The 24,474-nt window shown below is 37.8% G+C and overlaps 1 protein-coding gene across 3 annotated transcripts in view; it reads right to left on the reverse strand.

Moving 5' to 3' along the window:
* Positions 1 to 24,474, reverse strand: part of LOC306864157 (PH and SEC7 domain-containing protein 3-like) — a 152,320-nt gene that overhangs the window by 31,746 nt on the left and 96,100 nt on the right. The gene's annotated exons all lie outside the window — the stretch shown is intronic.

The raw sequence follows: 24,474 nt of genomic DNA on the forward strand, positions 1-24,474 counted from the left end.
CAATAAGACTTTGGTGCACAACTCTCGCTGTCTTGAGGTGGTTTATGATAATAACAGCTCTGGAATAATGATTCTTTCAAACATGCCTGGCTCTAGGCAGTAATTCAAAGATCTCCTGTGAGAAATCCATCACCTCAGTATGATTTCAACTGGAATCAATAATTCAAAGTGTTCAAAGCGCATAAAAATGCTCCATAAACATATATTTAATTGTGCTTGCTTTTCCACCAGTATCAACATTCAGGTCACCTTGCCTTCATCTAGCACTTTAGCATCATTTTTTGTAGATCTCAGAATGAAAATGTCTCATTATAACGCTGTGAAGCACTTATTGTATTTTTAATGAGTTGGCGTGTCAAAATAGTATATAAAATCAAGTGTCTGCCATTTATTGGTTATTGTGCATAACAAAAATGATTGCCCAGAATTTTCTCAGAACTCATTTCAGAGTTATAGCTGTGAAATGCATCAATACTATGCATACAGTATTATCTTTGGTCGAAAAGCATTTCTGACCATGAAGTGAAAAAGTTTTAATATAATTTGGGGAGAAAACAATATTTAAGGGCAGTTATCTGAATAAGTTTTTTCTACATCAACGTATCATTATTTATCACTGATGTACCCTGCTTGTTCTGGTCTCATGTTCTGTTCTTGTCCAGAATGGTCAGAATAAGCTACAATGTGAACCAGACATCATGCCAACAGTCAAAAGTCTGCCAGATTGTTTTATATTTGACTTCATGAATGATAATTCAAGCAGGGTTTTCGTGTGAATTGCTATATGTGAAGCATCTTACATGCAGGAATCTGGTTGAGCTTCAACAGAGAATTTTATCTGCATAAAGTTTAGTTACAGCAGGAAAACATCATACTGGAATGAAGCAGAAAGTAAAAAGCAGCATTTGGAAGCAGTCTTTGATGTTCACACATGCTTTTTAGGAATAACCAAGTCTCTCTAGGCTGTGAGACACATTACGTGAACATGGGGTGCAAATAAGTATCCTCATCCAGGGACCTGTTACAATTTTTGATGCAAATTTATGTCGGCATGAAGTTATTTGAAAGACAAGCTTCAAAATTACTGGACAATTTTGGTTTTGTCACGTTTCATTTTTCCCCCACTCATAATATAATATATGGTTTCCCGCATCAAAAATGTTGCAATTTAGTTTTTCCTGATCATTGTCTGCCCTCTCTGACCCTTACAATTACACAGACTGCTTTTGCTGGTGTACTTCCAAGACTTCTACATGTAAATGAAATCAGTCATGACTGGATAACCCTTTGCATGTTGCAATGAGAACGACACATAATCAAGGGTTTCTGTCAGGTCAAGAACGGTATAAAATAAGCACCGGTCACTAGTCAAACAGGGCTTAAAACATTTGACATTTTTGGCCCTTAATATTCCTGTACTATTGGCTGAAAATTTGGGAGAAAATTAAAAAGGGATTCTTTGAAGAAAAATGGAAGTTCAGGGAGAGAAGAATGAGTTTTTTTTTTTTTTACTTCACCTGGATGCATTAAAAAAAAAAAAACTTTCACCAAGAATGGAAGACATTATCAGACCGGCATGCAGGTGTAGAGCCCATGCAGATTGCCAGGAACAAATTTATCACATCCCTGTTTACGACAAAAGGCAGCTAATATAAGGTTAGCATATTTTTAGGTTACAGATCACACTATGTGAGCACTAGCTAGCTAGAGTGCGATGTTGTAATGTTTACCTGTAAAAATGTTTTCTGTTAGATAAAGCTGATGAACAGAAAGACAAAATCCTTCTACTTGATGCCGGACTACTGTCTTGACAGTGTGGTGGAGGAACAAGAAATGCTTTATGCATGCACTTGTAGGGCAGGAGAGTGAGTAGCATAAGCCAATGTCACGAACAAAAGCTACAGTATCTGTTATGATGGATGGTGTCTGCAGTCAAGCGAGGGCCAAAGAATGGAGGAGTCAATAGTGCTGTACCCAGGCTGAGGATCATGGGTTTATTCTGCATGTCCACGGACAGGATCTTTCATGCAACAATGTTGCCAAAAACAGCACTTGGAAGAAGTGGAAGAAGAGATTAGTCCCCTTTCAACAATGAAATTTGAAGTCTGCATTCAAATTATGTACAGCAGCCAAAACCCACTCATGCCCACCAGAGTAGGTGGCACATGGTGGCTGGCTCATCTTCTGAGAGCATTACACCAGTTCCTCAGAGGAGCAGGTAGGCTGTGGATCTGTAAAGATAAACCTGCAGGATTACTGTTTATTACACTTTATTTGATGTGTAGCATATGCATTTATTTCATCAGTCACATTCTACCACAGAAAACAAGGCACACTCTTGACAAATAAGGGACAGCCATAGAAGAACTTTCAGTGAACAGTGAACAATGTTTTCTGAGTTTGAAGACCCGGGGGTCGCTGAAGGTTTGCAAGGGGTGTTGCAGAGGAGTGGATTTGTATTTTCATTTCATTTTCTGCTGTTTTTGTTCAAACCAATGCAAAAATCAGACTGAATTTTCATGCATTGTTGTAAAGTTTAACAGGTTGATGGAAAATAAGTGAATGTGCAGTTTAAAAATCCAAACAATTTGGACAATAAGGTATCTAGAATTATTAATAGAGCAGATAAAACTAGGGCTGTAATCAACCAAAGAAAATCTTGGTCGACTGAAGTCCTGAAACTTTCGACTAAAAATTACGTTGTGGAGAAAAAAAAAAAAACGTACGTTACATTAATACGCACTGTGCTCAGTACTTGGTAGCCTTGTTGTCTGCCTAAATTAATTATAAATAAACATAAAAAACTAATAGGCTATTTGCAGTATATTAAATCGTTTTTGACCTAATTATTTTGCACTGAAATGAGTCTGACACACGAGTCTGTCGTCTCTGACAGCGGTGCATCACGTGCACCTGCGCAATATCATAGCCTGTGATTTCTGAAAACAGTACTATGTTGTCAACTAGTGATATCACAAGAACTTTTGAGGAATGTGCAACATGATTTAGAAAATTATTTTTGTCATATGTTATAAGTATAACTGTCAGACACTATCATTTCAGCCGCTCTGCGCAGCTCGCACAGAGCGAGGCTGAACATAAGAGCTCAGCTTCGCGGCTGAGACACGAATAGACTTAAAGCTTTTACTCTTAATAAACACAAAAGGCGCGTCCACTTTAATAAAAAAGAATATTTATTAAACAAACAAGAGCAGAAACCAAATAAAGTGCATAACTGAAAAATAAAGCATCTTAGGCTCAAAACTAACACAAACAGTGGGCACAGCGCAATTGCGCATTACAAATAAAAAATAAAAAAAAATAAAAAAAGTGCCCAAATCCAATAAATAATACTAGAAATAAATTTGCAGTTTGCACAATAATAAAAGGGAACCATACAAGTAGGCTACTACAACATGTTAATCATCCAAATTTTAAACGAAACCAAATAAAGTGAATACAACAACAAGGTAGCTGCACTCAGAACAAATACAAAAATAAATAAATCAAATGCCCAAATCCACAAGTATTTAAAATTAATAAATGTGTAAAATTATAAAATGTTATTAATGTCCAAAACGAAATAAAGTGCAAAAAATAAATAAAGCATAGGCTCAAAACTAAAACAAACAGTGTGCACAGCGCAATTGCGCGTTAGGCTACAACAAATAAAAATAAAGTGCCCAAATCCAATAATACTTTAAATAAATGTGCAAAATTATAACATTTGATTAATGTCCAAAACGAAATAATGTAAAAACAATTAAATAAACAAATGGCTACTCACTCACAGAGAGTACAATCAGTCTCCATTCCACACTTTTTTGTGTTGTGTGCGAGAAACACAAGCATATCCACGTTCTTTGGAAGGAGACAGCTTCTTGCTTTATTGACAATAAATCCTGCCTTGGAGAAAATGCGTTCAGAAGGCGTGGATGTTGCAGGGATACAGAGCAGTCGCTTTGCAACTCGGGCCAGGTTCGGGTATCTGTCTTGGTTTTTTTTCCACCACCCCAATGGTCCGGAGTCGATTTTGGTTCTGTCCTGAAGATAGTTTTTCATTTCTTCTGTCACTGCGCTTCTCCCACCTGATTCTCTAGAAACCAGATCACCCTCATCTTCGCACAACAGCATAGCAATCTCCTTCTCTTTGTCGTTTTTCTGCTTTTTTGACACATGTTGCTCCTCACTTCCAGGTTCGCCTGTGCTGAGTGCGCTCAGTCGTTCTGCCAGCTGTGCAACTACTGTATAGGCCTCGTCTCGTTTGGCATCATCCAGAAAAGACAGCTGCTTAAAACGAGGGTCTACTACTGCAGCTGTGATGTATACACTGTTAGTCATCATCATTCGGTTTTTAAACTCCCACCTACTGTCAATTTCTTCGACCAGCTTGCTTTTCATTTTTTTGGCAATGGGGCTATCATCATCCGCGATGGCTAGGTGACGTTTCTTCAAGTTTGCCAGCATGGGTACTGTTGCAGACAGGGACGCGTTGTCCTCTTCAGACAGCAGCTCAGTCAGGGTTGTCATCGGTTTCAGCACATTTTTAATGTCCTCTATCGCATTCCAGTGTGCTGTGGTAAGGTCCAGTGTACTGCTGTCGCTCTTCTTAGTAAAGTTTGGGTCAGACAGCACTGCGGTAATGGGCCAGCGTTGCTCCAGCAGTCGCTCCAACATCGAAAATGTTGAGTTCCAACGTGTAGACACATCCTGAATTAGTTCATGCTGAGGGACATTTTGCTGTTCCTGCTTCTGTTTTAGCCCAGTTTTTGCTTTGTGCCCCTTTTTGAAATGTCCCACCAGATGACGTGATGCAGCCACGGCACGACAAATTGGATCTTGTTTGAGTGCAGAGTTAATGCAGAGCTGCACCTGACACCCTGCATCTCTGGCCATTTATGTGATTCCTTTAGTGTTTCCACACAGAGTGCCATATTAGCCGCATTGTCACATACAACAGAAACTCTCTTTGGTTCTTGAATTCTAAAGGTATCAGCAACTTCAGATAGTCGCGCAGCAATGTTTATTCCCGTGTGCGCCTCTTCTATTTGTTTTGTCTCAAGCACAAGACTTTGTGCTTTCCAGTCTCCATCAATGAAATGGGCAGTCACTGTCATATAGGACTCCATTCTAAGAGATGTCCACATATCTGTGGTCAAGCTCAGTGCCTCGCTGTGTTGTATTAACTCGGAAACTTTCTCTTTGAGTCCCTCATATTTTGCGGTTACTGCATGCATGATTGTGTGGCGTGCTGGCACTGTATATCCAGGTTCCAAAACTTTTAACAAGTTCTTAAAACCTTGGCCCTCCACAACAGCAATGGGCCTCATATCCTGAGCAATAAAGTTAACAATTCCTTCCGTGATATTATTTTTCCGTTTGGATGATAAAGGAGGCTTAAAATCCAGCGTGGTCTGGGTTTGTCTGGGGGATTCTACCGTCATTACGGATGTGTGCGCCTGCAGTTATAAAACGATTATTACACTAAAATATTGAAATATGCCAATTCTGATATGTTCATGTAGCCTACTCAAAAACAGACAGGGCAACCTAACGCAGACAAGTTAGCTTACCGCTTTCAGATGATACGTCATGTTTGTCGTCGAGCTGTGGAAGGCAAACTGTTACTTGCAAACTTTGCATTCAACCTTTTTCCCGTTATTAAGTTTAACAAAATGCTGCCACACTGTCGATTTTTTTGTTGACATGTTAGAATAGGACTGATGTATATTGATATGTGTTCCAAAGTCCACTAGCTTATTATTAAATAAATAATATTCAGCATCAAACCTTTTAAAGCCTACTTATCTGTCTCTCTTCTCCAGTGGGTTGGGCTAATCCAAAAAAAGTGAAAACAATGGGGGTGTTCTGAAAACAGACTGTTACCTGTGAAACAGGGGTGCTCTGAAAACACCCCTATTAGCAATTAGTGCTTTCCACCTGATGAAATGAGCGCGGCCAAACTGATTAAATGAGCGCGGCAAAAAATCGACCAATCAGAATTTTGGTCGAACCAGACCGTATCGACCAATTAATCGACTAATCGACTGGGACGTTACAGCCCTAGATAAAACACCTACAATCATAATTTTGATTCATATCCCTTTTCTTAAAAACGGTCTAAAGTCTGAAATGTGAAGTTTTCCAATTACCGTTATCGTTTTATGACATTCTATCATTTAAAATCTGGCCATCTTTGTTAATGTCATTATTTCAATGTTTCTGCTGTTGTTGCACTTATTACAAACTTAACAACTGATTTTTAATTTAACTTTCATTACATTTTTATTATTATTTCTTTCGAAATTTAAAATTTGAATGGTAAAATAGGGGTCCCTTGCAAAACAAAATTGGGAACCACTGATCTAACAAACATTTTTCTAATCTTAAGAATCTTTTGCACAGTGGAAAGATTCCATGGATGATTAGGGTTTTTTATGGAAATATAGATGCCAGTAAAGAACATTTATTTTTATGAGTGTAAAAGGTAGGGGTGGCACGGTACATGTAATCGTACCGAACCGTCGCGGTACGGACATCTCGGTTGAGGCCTTACGCCATACGTATCCCTTCTAGCCTTAGAGTTGTGCACTTGAAAACAAAGCCCACTAGACAGTGACCATGTGCTGATTCTGACACGTCTCTCACATAGACTGACAAAGGAGTATACTTTAAAAGCTTGCGCACACAACTGTTTGCAAAATGGGGCTTTGTGCTCGTGTATCCTACCTCTCTCATTCGACACAAATCCAAATATTCCATAATATTTCCATATTTGCGATGTAATGTATCTGAATGCTAAACTATTATTTATTAAGTAAATGATAGGCTTTGTACTTCAGTCACGTTCCAACGGTGACACAGAGGCGGGTTTTCATTATATATATATAATAATAATAATAATATTTAGTATTTTCCCATCTAGGTGGAAATTTTTTTAATTTGCACTAGTCTGTTCAAAATAAATGAAAAGAAACTGAGCATAGTAGATTCCTTTTTTTCCCCTGTTGTACCGAAATCGTATTGAACCGTGACCCCTAAACCGAGGTACGTAACAAACCGTGACATCTGTGTACCATGCCACCCCTAGTAAAAGGCCTTTATAGCAATGACAGAAAGGTACACCTGAAATGTTCTACATGAGTGTAGCCAAACTATGCTACAGTTTACATCCCCAGAGCTGTGCTACTCAAGGACAAGGCACGAGTGTGAGAAAATACGAATCAATTGTGGCATTTTACTTCTTTTATGTAGAAAACAGCAGAGGCAACCAACAGTTTGAAGGGCATTGTCACAAAAAGAAGTGCTGCATCACTCAAGACTGTAACGATCGAACAGCTTGTGCAGATCATGAACAGCAGGTAGTGATGTCAGTTCTGGAGCGATGCTCACAACAATAGCACCGTAGGTAAGCATCATGACACTTCTTACTATAGACACACATGCGGCACAGCTATGTTACGGAGGGACAATGTGTTTGTGATTGTTTTGTGACTATTAACTCTTTAAGGTCCTAACTCAGTAACTTTACTGAAGCACCAGAGTATTCTGCAGAATGCCTTCTGTTTTTGCCTGTGTTCGAATTAGTGTTGCTTTCGTCAACGAAAATTGTGACTAAATATCGTCGTCAACGAACCTTTATCACGTGACGAAAACGAGACGCAACGTAAATGCTGGTCATAATTAAATATATAATGCAATATTGTTGACAAATAAAAATGAGACAATGTGTTTTGCAAAATAAAAACTATGCTAAAATGTCTCTTCATTTTCGCTGACTAAAACGAGACGAAACGAAATGTTATAATATTATTTCGTCTCGTTTAGTTGCGTTATTGTTATTATTATTATTATTTTGCAGTACTTCTGTTTCCTGTGTCTCTTCTGGGGCTGCATCAGGTTGCACTGCGCAGACGCAGGCGACGTCACTTCCTCAAGCCCCACTCGCGGCATTATTTAGAAGACGACAACAAATATGTTAACATGTTTGGTTGGTAAAACAAATGTTGTAAATTCAAATCAGAGCGTCTTCCTTGTCTGGCATGGATGTATTCTTAAGTCTATAAGGTAACAATAATATAATAAGATAACCTTGTTTGAAATGGGTTTGGCTGAAAGAAAATTTTGGTTTCGTCTGTACTACTAGCGCAGTGGTGGACCGTCAGGGGAAGCAGGGCCTTCTCTGCTGGCCCTATAAAAAACTAAATTGTGTGAGAAATGTTTTTATTGATTATTTAGGTATCATTTTCATTTGTGTAATGTCCACTAAATTGCCTATGATTAGTTTAGTTGAGGTTGAACTGGAATATCCTACATAAAAAAAGTCAGAGGCCAGCTCTACTGATAGTGCTACCCTTTTGTTGAAAGATGTCACATTTGATTTGTTACGAGCATTAGTGACAGAGTCAAATTTTGACGTTCAATGACAGCCCGCCCTCTGGGTCCAGCTACGTGCCCAGTGCTACCCCCAGTGTTAGACCGCTCCTTTATTCAGGGATTTCTAAGGTACGAACATGAAAGTAAACGAAAAGAAAATGACAGCTGCAGTCATCGGCGCCTACACCAGATCTTGTTGCCGATCTACTAAAATAGTCTTTCAAGGCGCTCTTTTGCAGACAAAAGAGAATAACTGAGAAAGGAAGACCTACACCCAAAGTGAATTCGGTAACAAAGGCCAGCAAAGGTTTTCTGCGCCATTTCAATGGTTGCAACTATGAGTGCTATCAGTGGCTAACAGCTAGCACTGAGCACAAGTTATTTTGTTGGCTGTGTTTACTTTTAAATCCGAGTAAAGTGGCATGGAATGACAGACCCATGGACTTTATTTACAAGTGACAGGTGAGTGCTTTATTATTTGATGAGTATTGTATCATGCACATTGTTATGGAGGTGTATGGGAAATTTACTCTGCATTTAACCCACCCCAATCTAGCCTACTATTAAAATAGTTGATCAGCCGTCATTGTTTGTTGAGAGCCTGTGTGCAGCATAATATGTGCATTATATGCATATAGCTGCGTTAGCTGTAACAGAGATGTGTAAGATGTTTACAGTTGAAGTTGAGCTTTGTCATTCTGCTACATGTGGGGACACACAGTGGAACGAAATGTCGTGCCTCGCAGGACCACGGTGCTACATATATACAGACATACAACAATGAAGTAAAAAAACACTATAAACATATACACAACTAACCTTATGTCACAGTGCACACACGATGGGAGGAAACAGGAACACGTAGACGAGGACATAACTTCAAATAATAGTCTTTACTGATGACATCAAGGCAGGGCAAGACACAGACAGGAACACCGGGGGTAACGAGTAGACCAGACGAAAGCAAACTGAACTGACAGGACTATAAATACACAGGTAAATCATAGATAACGACAAACACGGCTGGACAAGCCTTAACTAATAATCACATCAGACAAGGACAGGAAACAACCCAAATATGGAAACAAGAGGCGGGAACACAAGATACACACGACAGAGGACTGACACCTTGCTTACTGAAGGCCCTGACTAAAACCCCACGGTATGCCACTGCTGCTAGGTACTTCAACTATATTGACTGGGTTAAATACAATTACTAAAAAGAGACTAAAATGCAATTTTCATTGACTAAAACTAGACTAAATGTCATCAGTTTTTGTCGACTAAAACTAGACGAAAATAGTCATGGATAATTCTGACTAAAATAAGACTAAAATGCTCAGACTTTTAGTTGGCTGAAACTTGACTAGACTAAAATGAGTATGAACGTGACTAAAACTAATATAAACTAAAATGACAGCTTCACACAAAGACTAGACTAAAACTAAAATTAAAACAGGCCGCCAAAAACAACACTAGTTCGAATACAGGCTGTATCTTGATGTTAAAATAAATTTTATAATACATGCATGCATGCTGGTAAATTGTGTGCATTTTCTGTCCTGTGCCTTTTTAATTGGATTTTTAACGGGACTGGGACGTGATCCAGAGTTCAAGGCCTCATGAGCACAACAGCTCTTCATGTGTCAGAAGCAATGCACCACCCCAGTACAGACGTACAGCGAATAAACTACATTTAAATCAATACAATACAAGCCGTTTGTGTTGCTGGAAGCAATCGGCAGTTTTTAATAACTTGACATTTAAAACGACATTGCAAGTTCCTGTTTGAAATTGTAACATTTCCACAGGTATTTTAGATATGGCAAAAATATAAATATATTTACTAGCCTCAGTGGCAGGTGAAGGAAAAAGGTCAAATATAGTTTTTACTGCCTTGTTTTTCAGCTGCATTACACTAAAATGAGTCACAAGTAGGGCTGTGCGCTAAATGGATAACGATAATTATCGCAATTTAATTTTCCTCGATAAAACGATATGAAGAGTTCGATAAATGTCCGATATAATGTTTATGCGCCAAAAGCAGAATGAAACTGCACGACTCATTTGAAATGTGCCACACGGACCGGTTATCCACTCGGACCAAAGTTAGTAGAAATACTGTCATGAATTAAATGTATTAAAGAAGTAATGGAATATAATTACAGTACTGTTTTGTGATTAAGCTATAGGATGTACATTTAGCCCATCAACAGTGTCCCTTTAAAAAAAAAAAAAAAAAAAAATTTTTTTACAGAAGATGTTACTGATTTTGATAATGAATAATAATTTGCATCCGCATCCTAATTAAAGCTACTACTACTACTACTATCAAATGTGCATTTCTAAGAGACAAAAAAAAATTATTTAGAGATTAGAGATTAATTATTATTAATATTATCAGGCAACACAAACTGGTTTCTTGATTTGAAACAATATCACATGCAGAAACTACTAAATAAATTTTTCTATTAAGATATTTATTTTGTTAAGGAAAATTAATCGTCTGGTTTCTACAATTTATACTTTGGAGCAAAAATCTGGCCTTAAACTTGAAAGAAATAAAGATTTGATATCATGATAATTAGCAACATCGACTAATATGAAATGTAATACTAATGTGAATTTTTCGTCCATATCTCCCAGCCCTAGTCACAAGCATAAGAACCTTACTGATTCCTGTGACGCGATCCCTTTATATGAGCGGGATGACAGCTGAAACAACCGCACATCAAAGTTATCAGTTATCGTCAGATTTTGTTTTTGTTATCTAGTGCAAAAGACAGAGCATTTTCAAACACATCTGATGAAGGTTTTATTAATATTATTCTCAGCAGGTTTGTCATCAGGTTGCTTAAGACGGCATGGTCACTTGCCAGACAATATGCCTTAATGTGAGGAGAGAGCCAATGGGCTGATGCATCATCAGGGCCATCTGTTCCCTACAGTGAGCTGGAGAGAGCGTGTGGCTCCTCAAGCAACCAGCATCCACTGCTTTACAGCCAACTGCATTCATGGCACCTTTACAAAATGGAAGAAGCTAATCTTACTGATTTGCTTTGGTGTGTCTTTGTGGCTAAATAATAACATTAATAATAAAAATAACAATAATGCTTCACACCTTGCACAATGACTTCTAACGGTTACATTAAAGACTAAGTTAATTAGAAACTAACCGGAAACAAACGCACCTAATTTTATATTTAAAAAAAAACTTTTTAGGAAGGTAATATATATATGTATGGATAGGCTTAATAGGGTCATGTTTTCAACTGAATGCATTGTTGCACTTTCACAGAAAGTTACACAGTTATTTGGCCAGTCTCGGTATTATTTCACTTGCTCAAAGCCAACTGTTTGTCATATTTAGTGCTTGGCAAGAGTAAATTTTAGACTGTGGTAGTACTGACAGCATTCATGTCAGCTCATTACAGGCGTGTTCATACTGATACTGATCTATTGCGACAAAGCAACTGAACGCCATTGAGCTTAACAAGAGTCGGAGGTGACATGAGCAACAACGACCTCTGGCAATGCAATAACTTTCTAACGAGCAGTGAAGTGGCGATGGTGACCATCAACAGTGTCCCTTTAAGCAGGGGTTTTCAAACTGTGGGTCACAGAGTGGGACAAGGTGGGTCGCACAAAGTCACTTGGCTGCAGCTACATTTGCATTTCAATGACACACACACTCACAGTTCAGTCTAGGGCTGCACGATATAGCCAACCAACATTAATTACGAAATTGCAATATTCTTAGTGGGATTTTTGAATTGCAATTTAGTCCGTGATTTAAAACATTTGTTTTGAAGCGCGGGCGCAAACGAGTTGTAATAACAGTGACGGTCTCAGAGCAACGTCATTATTAAAAGAGGAAGGAACATGAATGCATTTCCTGCGCTGAACACTCATTACAGAGTGAGCGTGTTTCGAGTTTTTATGGACATGCTTCATATTTTAACATCTGTAAACAAAGAAATTAAAACTTCAAATAGTAGTGAAATTTTACTGTTGTACTATAAAATTCAATTGTTGAGACTCATTGACTGACAGACTGCAACAGTTTGAGTTAAAAATCTTTGTGTTCTACTGAAGAAACAAAGTCCCCTACATCTTGGGGTAAGCAGATAAACATCAAATTTACATTTTTTGGGTGAACTATCCCTTTAAATACTTAATTTCTGCCATATTAAACTTTTAATTAAGATATTTTTGATCTCAAATATATTGGTGGGCCGTAAAATAGATTTATCTAGGTGGGTCATGGAATGGAAAAGTTTGGGAAACCCTGCCTTTAAGGACAGTCAGTTCACACAGTAGCCATATCATAACGCCCCGGGCCAGATATTTCCCATTATGTGCCTGAATCAGGAACTCTTTATAAAACTGTTTCAGTAACATATATTTCAAATCAGCAATAAAGTCTAACAATGGTATAATTTTGTGTGCTTCTTAATCTCAACTGGTACAGATAAAAACATTTCACATTCTAAATGAAAACAAAGACTTTTTCAAATATAATTTAGGACTACAGGCACAATATTCTGAAATATATCTGTTATACAGCATCTGCTGTGAAGGCAGTGTAGCTGATGCGACTGAACACTGCAGAAGAACATCTGAGCAGAATGATTTAATTGCTGTGAGTGTGAAGACAAATTTACACTGTGCTCTAAATAGAGGCACGACAAGAGCAACAAGTGATCAATCTCCTTTTATAAACCATTATGTTAACCGATGCACAAAAACATGGGATTTTCTTATGGTCGATGCCGATATATATATGAGAAGGTACTATAGCATTTGCCTTTCTATTACTAATAATACATGTTATAATTTCATATACCATTTACTTTCTTTAACAGATCTAATAATTTATTAGTAGTGCTAATAATAGTGCACATTTTTTCTGAAATTAATCACGATTAATTGTTGAAGTTTTTAAATAATTTTAACATGTTAAATTAAAAAAATTTAATCGCCTGCGTTAACGTGCTAATTTTGACAGCACAATTTATTAGACATACTAGCATTCACATTTATATCAAAATAAAAGTCTGACACTTCTCAGCCAAGCAGAAAAACTTCTTGGCCTATATTCTTAATTAAAATATGCCAGTAATGCAAATGGCATTATTTGGTGATGTATCGACCGAACACTGACAAAAATACATTTTATATTTAAAAAGTCAGCCCACAGTGAAATCTCATATTATAAACATTCTGATTGACTATGACTTTGTTGCTTCATGCAGTATTTGTGCTTCATTGAGAACTAAAAAAAGGACTAAAACAAAACACATTGCGTCTGGTTACGACATGGTGAATGTGCACAACTGAAAAGCGTCTGATACATTGATTAAAGCACTTTACAGTTGATGCACTCTAATTGAATGAAATCTTTATAGGGTCTGTTTATTTGCCTGCTGACCATTAAAATCACCTTATTTTATACCCTCATTAAAGCAGCACAGCTCAGTGCGACCTACAGGTTAATGGGCAGCATGCATGCCCTTCAGGATCTTTCATTCTACTTGATAATTATGCATAATTATTCATGCATTGAGAAAGATTCACACTGAATAATATTTTGGCCACCATCAGAATTAGATTTATTAGACATGAAGCCATAGCATCCCACTGTTGCCAAACACATGCAACTCAAAGACATTCACATGCATAACACAACGCTTCATAAAAATGTACAGGAGACTGTGTGAGTGTCTATATAATCTATAAAAATAAAGCATGCAGTTTCTATGCGCAGCCTTGAAATGGTGTGGAAATGCATGTGTAGGATGAAACGCTGGCAGCAGTGGAGCCTGTCTCAGTGCGGCGCAGAGAACACACAGACAGGTCAATTCACTGCTGCTCAGAATAAACCTCCATTCACTTCCATCACCAGCATACTGGGTACATGCCATTCAGCGCTGTGTGTGCCTTCATTTCACAGCACATACTAAAAACACAATAAACCTATTAGGGCTGTAACGTCCCAGTCGATTAGTCGATTAATTGGTCGATATGGTCTGGTTCGACCAAAAATCTGATTGGTCGATTTTTTTGCCGCGCTCATTTCATCAGTTTGGCCGCGCTCATTTCATCAGGTGGAAAGCACTAATTGCTAATGGGGGTGTTTTCAGAGCACCCGTTTCACAGGTAACAGTCTGTTTTCAGAACACCCCCATTGTTTTCACTTTTTTTGGATTAGCCCAACCCACTGGAGAAGAGAGACAGATAAGTAGGCTTTAGAAGGTTTGATGCTGAATATTATTTATTTAATAAAAAGCTAGTGTCAATAAAACAAGAAGCTGTCTCCTTCCACGAAGAGGACGACGAAAAATATTCGTTAACGAACCTTTTTTCTGTGACTAAGACGAGAAGTTGACGTGATAAAATTAATATCTGATGATAAAAACTATGACGAAATGTATGCGCGTCTTCGTTAACGAGACGAGACGGGACTAAAATGTTATTTGAGGACTACCGGACATTCAAAATACATCCTATAGGCTAAGTTGACTGTCTTGTCTTTTAAAATGTGCGTCCCTGTCACTGGATCGCAATCAGATGAGGGGCGTTTGTATATCTAGCTAGTCACAGTATGGCAGCCGCAGTGGGCGGGTACGCTACCAAAACGCAAACTAGCGATCTGAAACGATGGCCTCAGCAACTGAATGGTTATAGGGATAGGGTGACCAGACATCCCGTTTTTCCCAGGAGTCACAATTCGTTTTCGATTAACTTAAAGTTAGTGAAGGCGCGATAGGCGGAATCACTCTGATAGAAGTGCTCCACTTTCTCAGTTCTCACACAGCGCGCGATCAGTTCTCATACAGCGCGCGATCAGTTCTCAGTTCTCACAATATTGCGCAATTGCGCTGTGCCCACTGTTTGTGTTAGTTTTGAGCCTAAGATGCTTTATTTTTCAGTTATGCACTTTATTTGGTTTCTGCTCTTGTTTGTTTAATAAATATTCTTTTTTTATTAAAGTGGGCGCGCCTTTTGTGTTTATTAAGAGTAACAGCTTTAAGTCTATTCGTGTCTCAGCCGCGAAGCTGAGCTCTTATCTTCAGCCTCGCTCTGTGCGAGCTGCGCAGAGCGGCTGAAATGATAGTGTCTGACAGTTATACTTATAACATATGACAAAAATAATTTTCTAAATCATGTTGCACATTCCTCAAAAGTTCTTGTGATATCACTAGTTGACAACATAGTACTGTTTTCAGAAATCACAGGCTATGATATTGCGCAGGTGCACGTGATGCACCGCTGTCAGAGACGACAGACTCGTGTGTCAGACTCATTTCAGTGCAAAATAATTAGGCCAAAAACGATTTAATATACTGCAAATAGCCTATTAGTTTTTTATGTTTATTTATAATTAATTTAGGCAGACAACAAGGCTACCAAGTACTGAGCACAGTGCGTATCTAATTAATGTAACGTACGTTTTTTTTTTCTCCACAACGTCATTTTTAGTCGATTTTTAGTCGAAAGTTTCAGGACTTCAGTCGACCAAGATTTTCTTTGGTTGATTACAGCCCTAAAACCTATGTCGTTTTGTTGGTCTCACAGCTACTGTCATTTTCACAGGGAATATCATAAATCAACACACTGGCGAATACACCATGTCAAACAAGGCCTTCCTGCAGCAGTAAACCGAGGCTCTAGCAACACCAAAGTCATGGGATTGATTCCCAAGGAATGAATAAACTGAAAAAATGGCATAGCTTGTATATACACTACCATTCAGTCTCTTCTGCTCACCAAGGCTGTCTCTATTTGATCAAAAATACAGTAAGAACAATAATATTCTGAAATACTATTACCGTTTCAAGTAATTTTTCTAGTTTTCTATTTTAATATATTTTAAAATATGTGTAAATGTAATGTAAATTACTCCCATTTAGTGTCACACAATCCTGCAGAAATCATTCTGATATGCTGATTTGCTTTTTTGGATTGCTTCATATTTTTGTGGAAACCAAGACACATTTTTCAGGATTCTTTAATGAACAAATTGTTCAAAAGGACAGCATTAATCTGACATAGAAAGCTTTTGTTACATTAGAAAATGTCTTTACTGTCAGTGACCAATTTAAAGCATCCTTGCTGAATAAAAGTAAAAAAATTCGGTAACACTTTACTTAAAGCCTTTATGTATGATGCATTATAAAGGGTTATTAAGAGGTAAAAGTTAAGACGGATAGGCTACCAAAACGCGAACTAGCGATCTGAAACAATGGCCTCAGCACCCGAAGGGTTAGGGAGTGGGTGACCAGACGTCCCGTTTTTCCCGGGAGTCAAAATTCATTGTCGATTAACTTAAAGTCAGTGAAGGTGCGATAGGCGGAAACTCGCTGATAGAAGTGCTCTCTCTCGCGCGCGCTCCACTTCTTCAGTTCTCATACAGCGCGCGATCAGTTCTCAGCGCTCAAATACACACACAGCAGTCCACATGTCTCTCATGTAGAGAATCTCACAGAAATACAGTCCGTTATGGTTTAAGTGAGCTTAAACAGGTGGGTGAAAACTGAATGTATGTCAGTAGGCTATTACATACCTTCCGTCTTAAATGGACAGCATTCCTAATTCTCTGTCATAAATGTTAACCAACAAAAGATGTTAAATAAATGTATACTTGTTAAGTAAACCTGCTGTATCTGAAAAATGAGTTTAATTTCTATCTCTACCAAAAAATTAAAATGTATTCCAGTTTTTCCAAATTCAATCCTTGGTTCAAATTTCTCATAACTAAGCTTAATTGATTTGGTCTAAAGAGAGAAGTATTGATGATTATTTTTGTTTGAATACTACATATAAAATAGCTACCAAAATAAATGTTGACTAAAAGTAATGACTAAAAGTTGACAAAAATGCAATGACTTTTCGTCGACTAAAACTAGACTAAAACTATGATAGACTCAAATGACTAAAATGTGACTAAGACTATTAAGCATTTTTCTCTCAAGATAAAGACTAAATCAAAAATGCCTGCCAAAATTAACACTGCTGTGTGTGTTTGTTCACTGCTGTGTGTGTGTTCACTGCTGGGTGTGTGTTCACTGCTGGGTGTGTGTTCACTGCTGTGTGTGTGTGTTCACTGGTGTGTGTGTGTTCACTGCTGTGTGTGTGTGTTCACTGCTGTGTGTGTGTGTTCACTGCTGTGTGTGTGTGTTCACTGCTGGGTGTGTGTTCACTGCTGTGTGTGTGTGTTCACTGGTGTGTGTGTGTTCACTGCTGTGTGTGTGTGTTCACTGCTGTGTGTGTGTGTTCACTGCTGTGTGTGTTTGTTCACTGCTGTGTGTGTGTTCACTGCTGTGTGTGTGTGTTCACTGCTGTGTGTGTGTTCACTGCTGTGTGTGTGTGTTCACTGCTGTGTGTGTGTGTTCACTGCTGTGTGTGTGTGTTCACTGCTGGGTGTGTGTTCACTGCTGTGTGTGTGTGTTCACTGGTGTGTGTGTGTTCACTGCTGTGTGTGTGTGTTCACTGCTGTGTGTGTGTGTTCACTGCTGTGTGTGTGTTCACTGCTGTGTGTGTTTGTTCACTGCTGTGTGTGTGTTCACTGCTGTGTGTGTGTTCACTGCTGGGTGTGTGTGTTCACTGCTGTGTGTGTGCACGTTGGATGGGTTAAATGCAGAGCACGAATTCCGAGTATGGGTCACCGTACTTGGCAGTATGTCACTTCACAACTGTTAAGTGATATAAAGTATTAACTGTGGTTAGTTATTCATCATGAGACTGAACAATGCATTATAAGGTGCATTACAAGGCATAATTAATGTATTAAAACTACATTTATTATAATGCATTATACATAAAGGCTATAAATAAAGTGTTGCCAAAAATTCTTAAAAAAAAAAAGAAAAAAAACTTTTGAACAGTAGCTTTGGTGCACTTCACAAAAATGAACCGAAGCTGAGCGAATACATGCCTCACAGACATGATAAATATATCTATAGAAAGCTTTAAATTATCACTTAACGAAATAAAAAAAATTGAAAACAAAAACTATTTTATTATAATCTTAATCATAATCAATAAACATGCATTTCTCTCTAAAGGCGCGTCTAATGAGGAGATGGCAAGTCAGTTCCCCCGTAGTTCGCACCCTGCTTAAGCCTGATAATAAATAAGACTCAATTGCACTTGCTGGAATAGGGAGTAAAGGACGTCCAGTTACATTTCTGTTGACACCCGTATGTCTTAAAATGAGAGTAACCTGTTCCAGCTTTTCAAGGACAAAAGGATCTACAGCCACATCAAATGTAGCTGCTAACTGACCTAAAGAGTGTATAGAGGAATCTACTCTGAAGAGAATATAATCAGCAGATAGCATACTACTAATTTCAACAGTGTCAGCTAGCCTTCGCAAGTCTCTGGCAACTGTTAGCATGATGACTTCAACCATCTCTCTAAAACACAATGCTGAATCGATGCTTGTCAGTTGCCTTTACGTTAACGGGCAAACAATGGAGCGCAGAACTTTTATAACAATCAACCAATGGTGGCATAAAGACCGCCTTCTCTGATGCTGGATAGACACCCTCTCATTAGCAAGGGGAAGTCGTGGCCTAATGGTCAGAGAGTCGGACTCGTAATCGAAAGGTTGCGGGTTCGAGTCCCCGGCCGGCAGGGATTGTAGGTGGGGGGAGTGAATGTCCAGCGCTCTCTCCACCCTCAATACCACGACTGAGGTGCCCTTGAGCAAGGCACCGAACCCCCAACTGCTCCCCGGGCGCTGCAGCATGGCTGCCCACTGCTCCGGGTGTGTGTTCACGGTGTGTGTGTGTGTGTGTGTGTGCATTTGTTCACTACTCACTGCTGTGTGTGTGCACTTGGATGGGTTAAACGCAGAGCACCAATTTCGAGTATGGGTCACCATACTTGACAATACGTCACGACTTTACTTTTTTACTTTATGTTGAGCTGAGGAAAAATAAATACGGAACTACATTCAAAAATGAATAAACATTTGATTGGGGGGGGGGGGACTTATTTCCCCCAACATTCGTTTAATTTATTTAATTATTTATTTTCTCGCACATTTAATTATTTATATATTTATTTATACAGGAATATGTGGATTTATATATTTATTTATGTATTTATTTGCACATTTATTTATTTATCTATTTATGTATTATTTTGTGGATTTATTTATTTGCATATTTATTTATTTATTGTTTTTGCAGGTTTGGTCCTCCATAAGCTATGGCTAAAGATTATCAATGAAATGCATTTTTTTAAATAGTCTTCACTAGCTAATACTGTGTTACACAAATATACGGCTAACTTCTGGATATCAGTTGTGTCAAGATGATCAGCCACATACGTCACGACTGCAAACAAGGCCATAATCAAACACAGCAACATTAACTTGTGAACATTTCAATAATAATAATGGTCAGCCACCAAATGACTGTGTGTAACTAGAGCAGACTGAGAAATGAGATATTTGATGTCTCAAAAGAGACTGTTTAATACTGCAAGAGATATGTGACAAACTGTTCCATGTGCGTGGTGTTTGCCAATCAAACGGAGACACGCAGTCTTTCACAGTTACTGACACTGATGCTTTCAAGTTTATTTGAGTCCGTCTCCACAGTTGTTCTGAAAAGACGCTCTTAACAAGCCACAATGTTTCGCAGGGTGATAAAACTGCCCTTAAATCACAGTGCAGAAAAACCTTGCATAACCTACCTAAAGTAGTTTGGCATATTCTTGTATTATTTTAAAGAAAGAAACATTAAAGGCATCATGACATGGATTTTAAAATATTATTTGAACATGTTCCTTGTAGGGATGGGCATTTTTGGCAATTTCTCATTTCGACCATCCAAAGGTTTCAAAAACGAGTACTCAGGGGGCTGGCCGTGTGTGGTGGGCAGTGTTGGGGGTAACGCATTACAAGTAACGCGAGTTACGTAATAATATTACTTTTTTCAAGTAACTAGTAAAGTAACGCATTACTTTTTAATTTACAAGAAAATATCTGAGTTACTTTTTCAAAAAAGTAACGCCAGTTACTTTTTGGCAGCGGCTATTTGCACTAAGTGTAAATAGCATATTTTTTTAGTGACAGATGCTATTTACACTAAGTGCAAATAGCGATGGATTCTATTTACACCAAGTGAAAATAGCAATATTTTTTAACGATATGCTATTTACACTAAGTGCAAATAGCTATAGATTCTATTTACACTATGTTAAAATAGCAAGATTTTCTGCTATTTATACTACTTATTGCAAATAGTGGCAATTATCTGCACCTCAGTATTGTAGTACATTATAAAACAGTACGCAATAATAACGTACTGAGTGTAAATTATAATTTTAATTCAAATGTATTAAATGGATGCCACCTTATTGGGACAATAAAGCCCTCCCTACACCTACCCTAACCCTACCCGATACTTTATTTTCAACTTTTTGATTATTTCCTTAATTTTTATTGAAAATAAATGCCTTTCTGATGCGATATGAGATTTGAAAAGGGAGAAAAAAATGTTTGGTAAAAGGTGGGCTCGAACTCGGGTCGATCGCGTCAAAAAGCATGCGCCTTACCATCTACGCCACTGAAACCCAATCACACGTTCGTGGGCAGAGTTAGTGTAAATAGCCTTTGCCAACAAGATGGGCTATTTGCACTTAGTGTAAATAGACACTCCGTTACTTTTTCCCCATTTATTGATTGACAGTGCGCTGTGTGAGCATGCTGTTACTATAGATCTAAATGTGAATGTGCATGAATTCATCCCACTTGCAAAAAACAGATTTAGTATTCATCAAAATGAATTAAAACAGTGAAATGCAAACTCAGAATATGACGCAAACTGCAATAATTAAATGTTAAACAACACAAATGTATCTAATCCCATTTTATTAACCAATGTCTTTGCTGCTGACCTTTGATGATCCAGTTCAACCATACTAATAAGCAAAAATGACTTTAGATAAACTAACAATTGTGCTTCATTGTGTTTTTATTGCCGAAGAGTGTTAAACCTTCTTATCCTGAGTTTTACTTTACAGACGTGAATTTACTTTTCCTTCACAGGATACAAGGCTTTTACATTTGTATTAATGTAATTTCTTGTATTAAAAACAATCAAGCCCTGCTCATATTTAAAAGTAACGCAAAAGTAACGCAAAAGTAACGTAACGCATTACTTTCCATAAAAAGTAGCTAAGTAACGTAATTAGTTACTTTTTTAGGGAGTAACGCAATATTGTAATGCATTACTTTTAAAAGTAACTTTCCCCAACACTGGTGGTGGGTGGGGCATGGCCCGTAATGGACGCTCCCACCATGATGCGCTTTCATAACAGTGTGTGAAACACGGACAAGGACAGTGTTTACTATAGATTTCACATTCTACAAAGTGCTCATTATAATGCTGTTTATAGCAGACTTGTGCTATATCTTCATCTACAATATCAAGTGATTCCTGAAATTGCCTGTGCGTTTTCAAAGATAAACGAAGTACCAAAACTATTGAAATTGAAGTAGCCTACGCCGTTGAACAAATATGACGAAAAAAGCACTGCTGCATTATTATAACATCAGTATTTAAAAAAAAGAAACAGTAATCCTATATTAGATGCATCAGATATGCATGTAGCTAACCCAGACATCACTACGTGACTTCAAATCCATGCATCTCTCTCTCTTCTCACGTCTATATTTTGGGCTGCATGCTGTGGCCAGCTAAACAATCAGAGCTCAGGGTGCCGCCCAAAGTGCTGCTTCAACCAATCAGAAAAAAAAAAAGAAAATTCCACTACCGTCGTTTCATGATCGATAATCGCTGTCACGGTCGAGTACTCCGTCGCTGTTGCACATCCCTAGTTCCTTGAGGTTTACTTATAATGTTAATAAAGTTTTTTGCACAAATTGTTTTTATTTTCAACCCTCATTCTGACCCTCTGTCTAAAACAACCTGTTTGAAGGGTTGTCAGTAATCGGCCACTGTTATGATTGGCTAACATCACTGCATAGGAAACAGTATCAGTGCCCCTCGCTATTGCATGTGAATGATTTGACAACGTAATCACAATAAAATGGTCATTTCCAGACAAAGCTTTATGAAATCAATTACTTCTGGTTTGTGATGCAGCTGCAGTCAGATCTAGTACTGCTTCATCTTTAAACACGTTTCTTTGTGAACTCTCATGACACTGTGCCTCATTTACAAAACAAAACGCTCCGATCAATCCTCTGACACGATCCGGGGTGCCATAAAAAAAACAACTATCCACTTGTTCCTTATGCTGGGATCCTTCTGATATCTGTACAAAGAAGCAAACGAGCGGTTTAAACCAAACGTGTCAAAGTGAACGATCTAGTGCTAAGAAACAAATGCTAGTATTTTTATCGGGGGAACAGACACTTATTCTTTCTAATTTAATTCAGTTCTAAAGTTTAGGTATGGGGGCGGATTAAGGGATCTAAAATATGGTCATGCAGAATAAGACATTAGTATGTGCTTTATAAATACTAATAAACAGCCAATATGCATGCTATAATAAGCAGCTAGTTAATAGTGAGCCTTAAAATAAACCGAAATATCTCTGGAATTGTATTTCTGAAAAGTACACTAAAAAATGGTGGGTTAAATACAACCCAGTGCTGGGTAAAATATGGACAAACCCAGCGATCGGGTTGTTTTGACCCAGCAGTTGGGTTACTGCCCAGAAGGATGGGTTAGACATTTAACCCCACTGTTGGTTGAAAACAATCACTGGGTTTGTCCATATTTTACCCAGCACTGGGTTGTATTTAACCCAGCATTTTTCATTAATTTAACAACACATTTGCATGTTTATAATTCTCTGAAGTCATTAATGGTCACATTGACCTACAGCTAAACAAATGAAATATTTCTATTTTTACCGTTCAAGTGTTTAAATGATTTTGTAGTTTACATTTTTTATGATTTAATTAAATGATAGCTTTTTATAAACTCACAAACACACTGCAGTTCATTAACCCCACTATGGGAAACCCGGGTGTAATGCACTGTTTAATGCATTCTATGATTCTGATATTAAAAAAAGGAATACATTTTCTTTCTTTCGCTTTTTTTTTAATCAGTATGGTATGTTTAATGGTAAGTTTAAACAAGTTAGATAAAAAAAGGTAATCTAAAAGAAATCTAAAAAGTAGTCAGATTACATTTCCTAAAATGAGTAACCTAGAACACATGACTAACTACAGTTCTCATAATGTAATCTGTAATCAGTAACGGAGTACAATTTGTAAGTAATCTACCCAGCACTGCAGAAGCCAAATCAAACAATCTCACGAAAAGGAGAAATTACCCTAAAAATCACAATCAATCCAAGTTTCCTTGTCATGTTTTGCCATGAACTGATGCTACCAATCTGTGTTCCAAATAAACCCAACTATGCATTTTATAATAAATTATAAGCCAATTTATAAGCCCACTTGAAAAAATTATACAGTATATATAGATTACAATTCAAGTAAGAGCTTTAATTTTTTTTGGCTCAAGAACCTTGTAAATATTTAATATGGTTATCAACAGTTTAGCATTGATTTTTGTTGATCTACTGCATCTTTTGTTGTTCCTGTAACTCAAACAATACAGCAACAGCAAGGTCATGGGCTTGAATCTCAACTGAAAAACACAGTATATCTCAAATGCACTGTACACTTCAGACTAGCACCAGCAAAAGCATACGTTTAAATCTTTGCGAGCATCACTTACGACACAAACAACTCAAGAACTGAATAATAGCATAAACAATTATCCCACATAAGAAGTAAATGACAGTAAGAAAACTTGACTGTGAAAAAAATCATTTCTCTCATGCTTCTGTCCTGTCTTTTTGCTACACAAGTTGATATCATGCATCATTGCATTCTTAGTATTGCCACAAGATGTTTTTATATGTTTATTTCAGTCTTCTCTTTTAACTATGGGCACGGTGGAGCAGCAGTTTGAAGGGAATCTTGCACTCATTCAGGCCTCCGAATGTCCATATCTGTCTCCAATAACAGCATCTATTACTAATGAATCCGAGACAAGAGCGCTTTTGTCCTGAGCTTGTATCAAGTGCACAAACATC

The sequence above is a fragment of the Barbus barbus genome (genome assembly GCF_936440315.1).
Source record: "Barbus barbus genome assembly, chromosome: 45".
Taxonomy (NCBI): domain Eukaryota; kingdom Metazoa; phylum Chordata; class Actinopteri; order Cypriniformes; family Cyprinidae; genus Barbus; species Barbus barbus.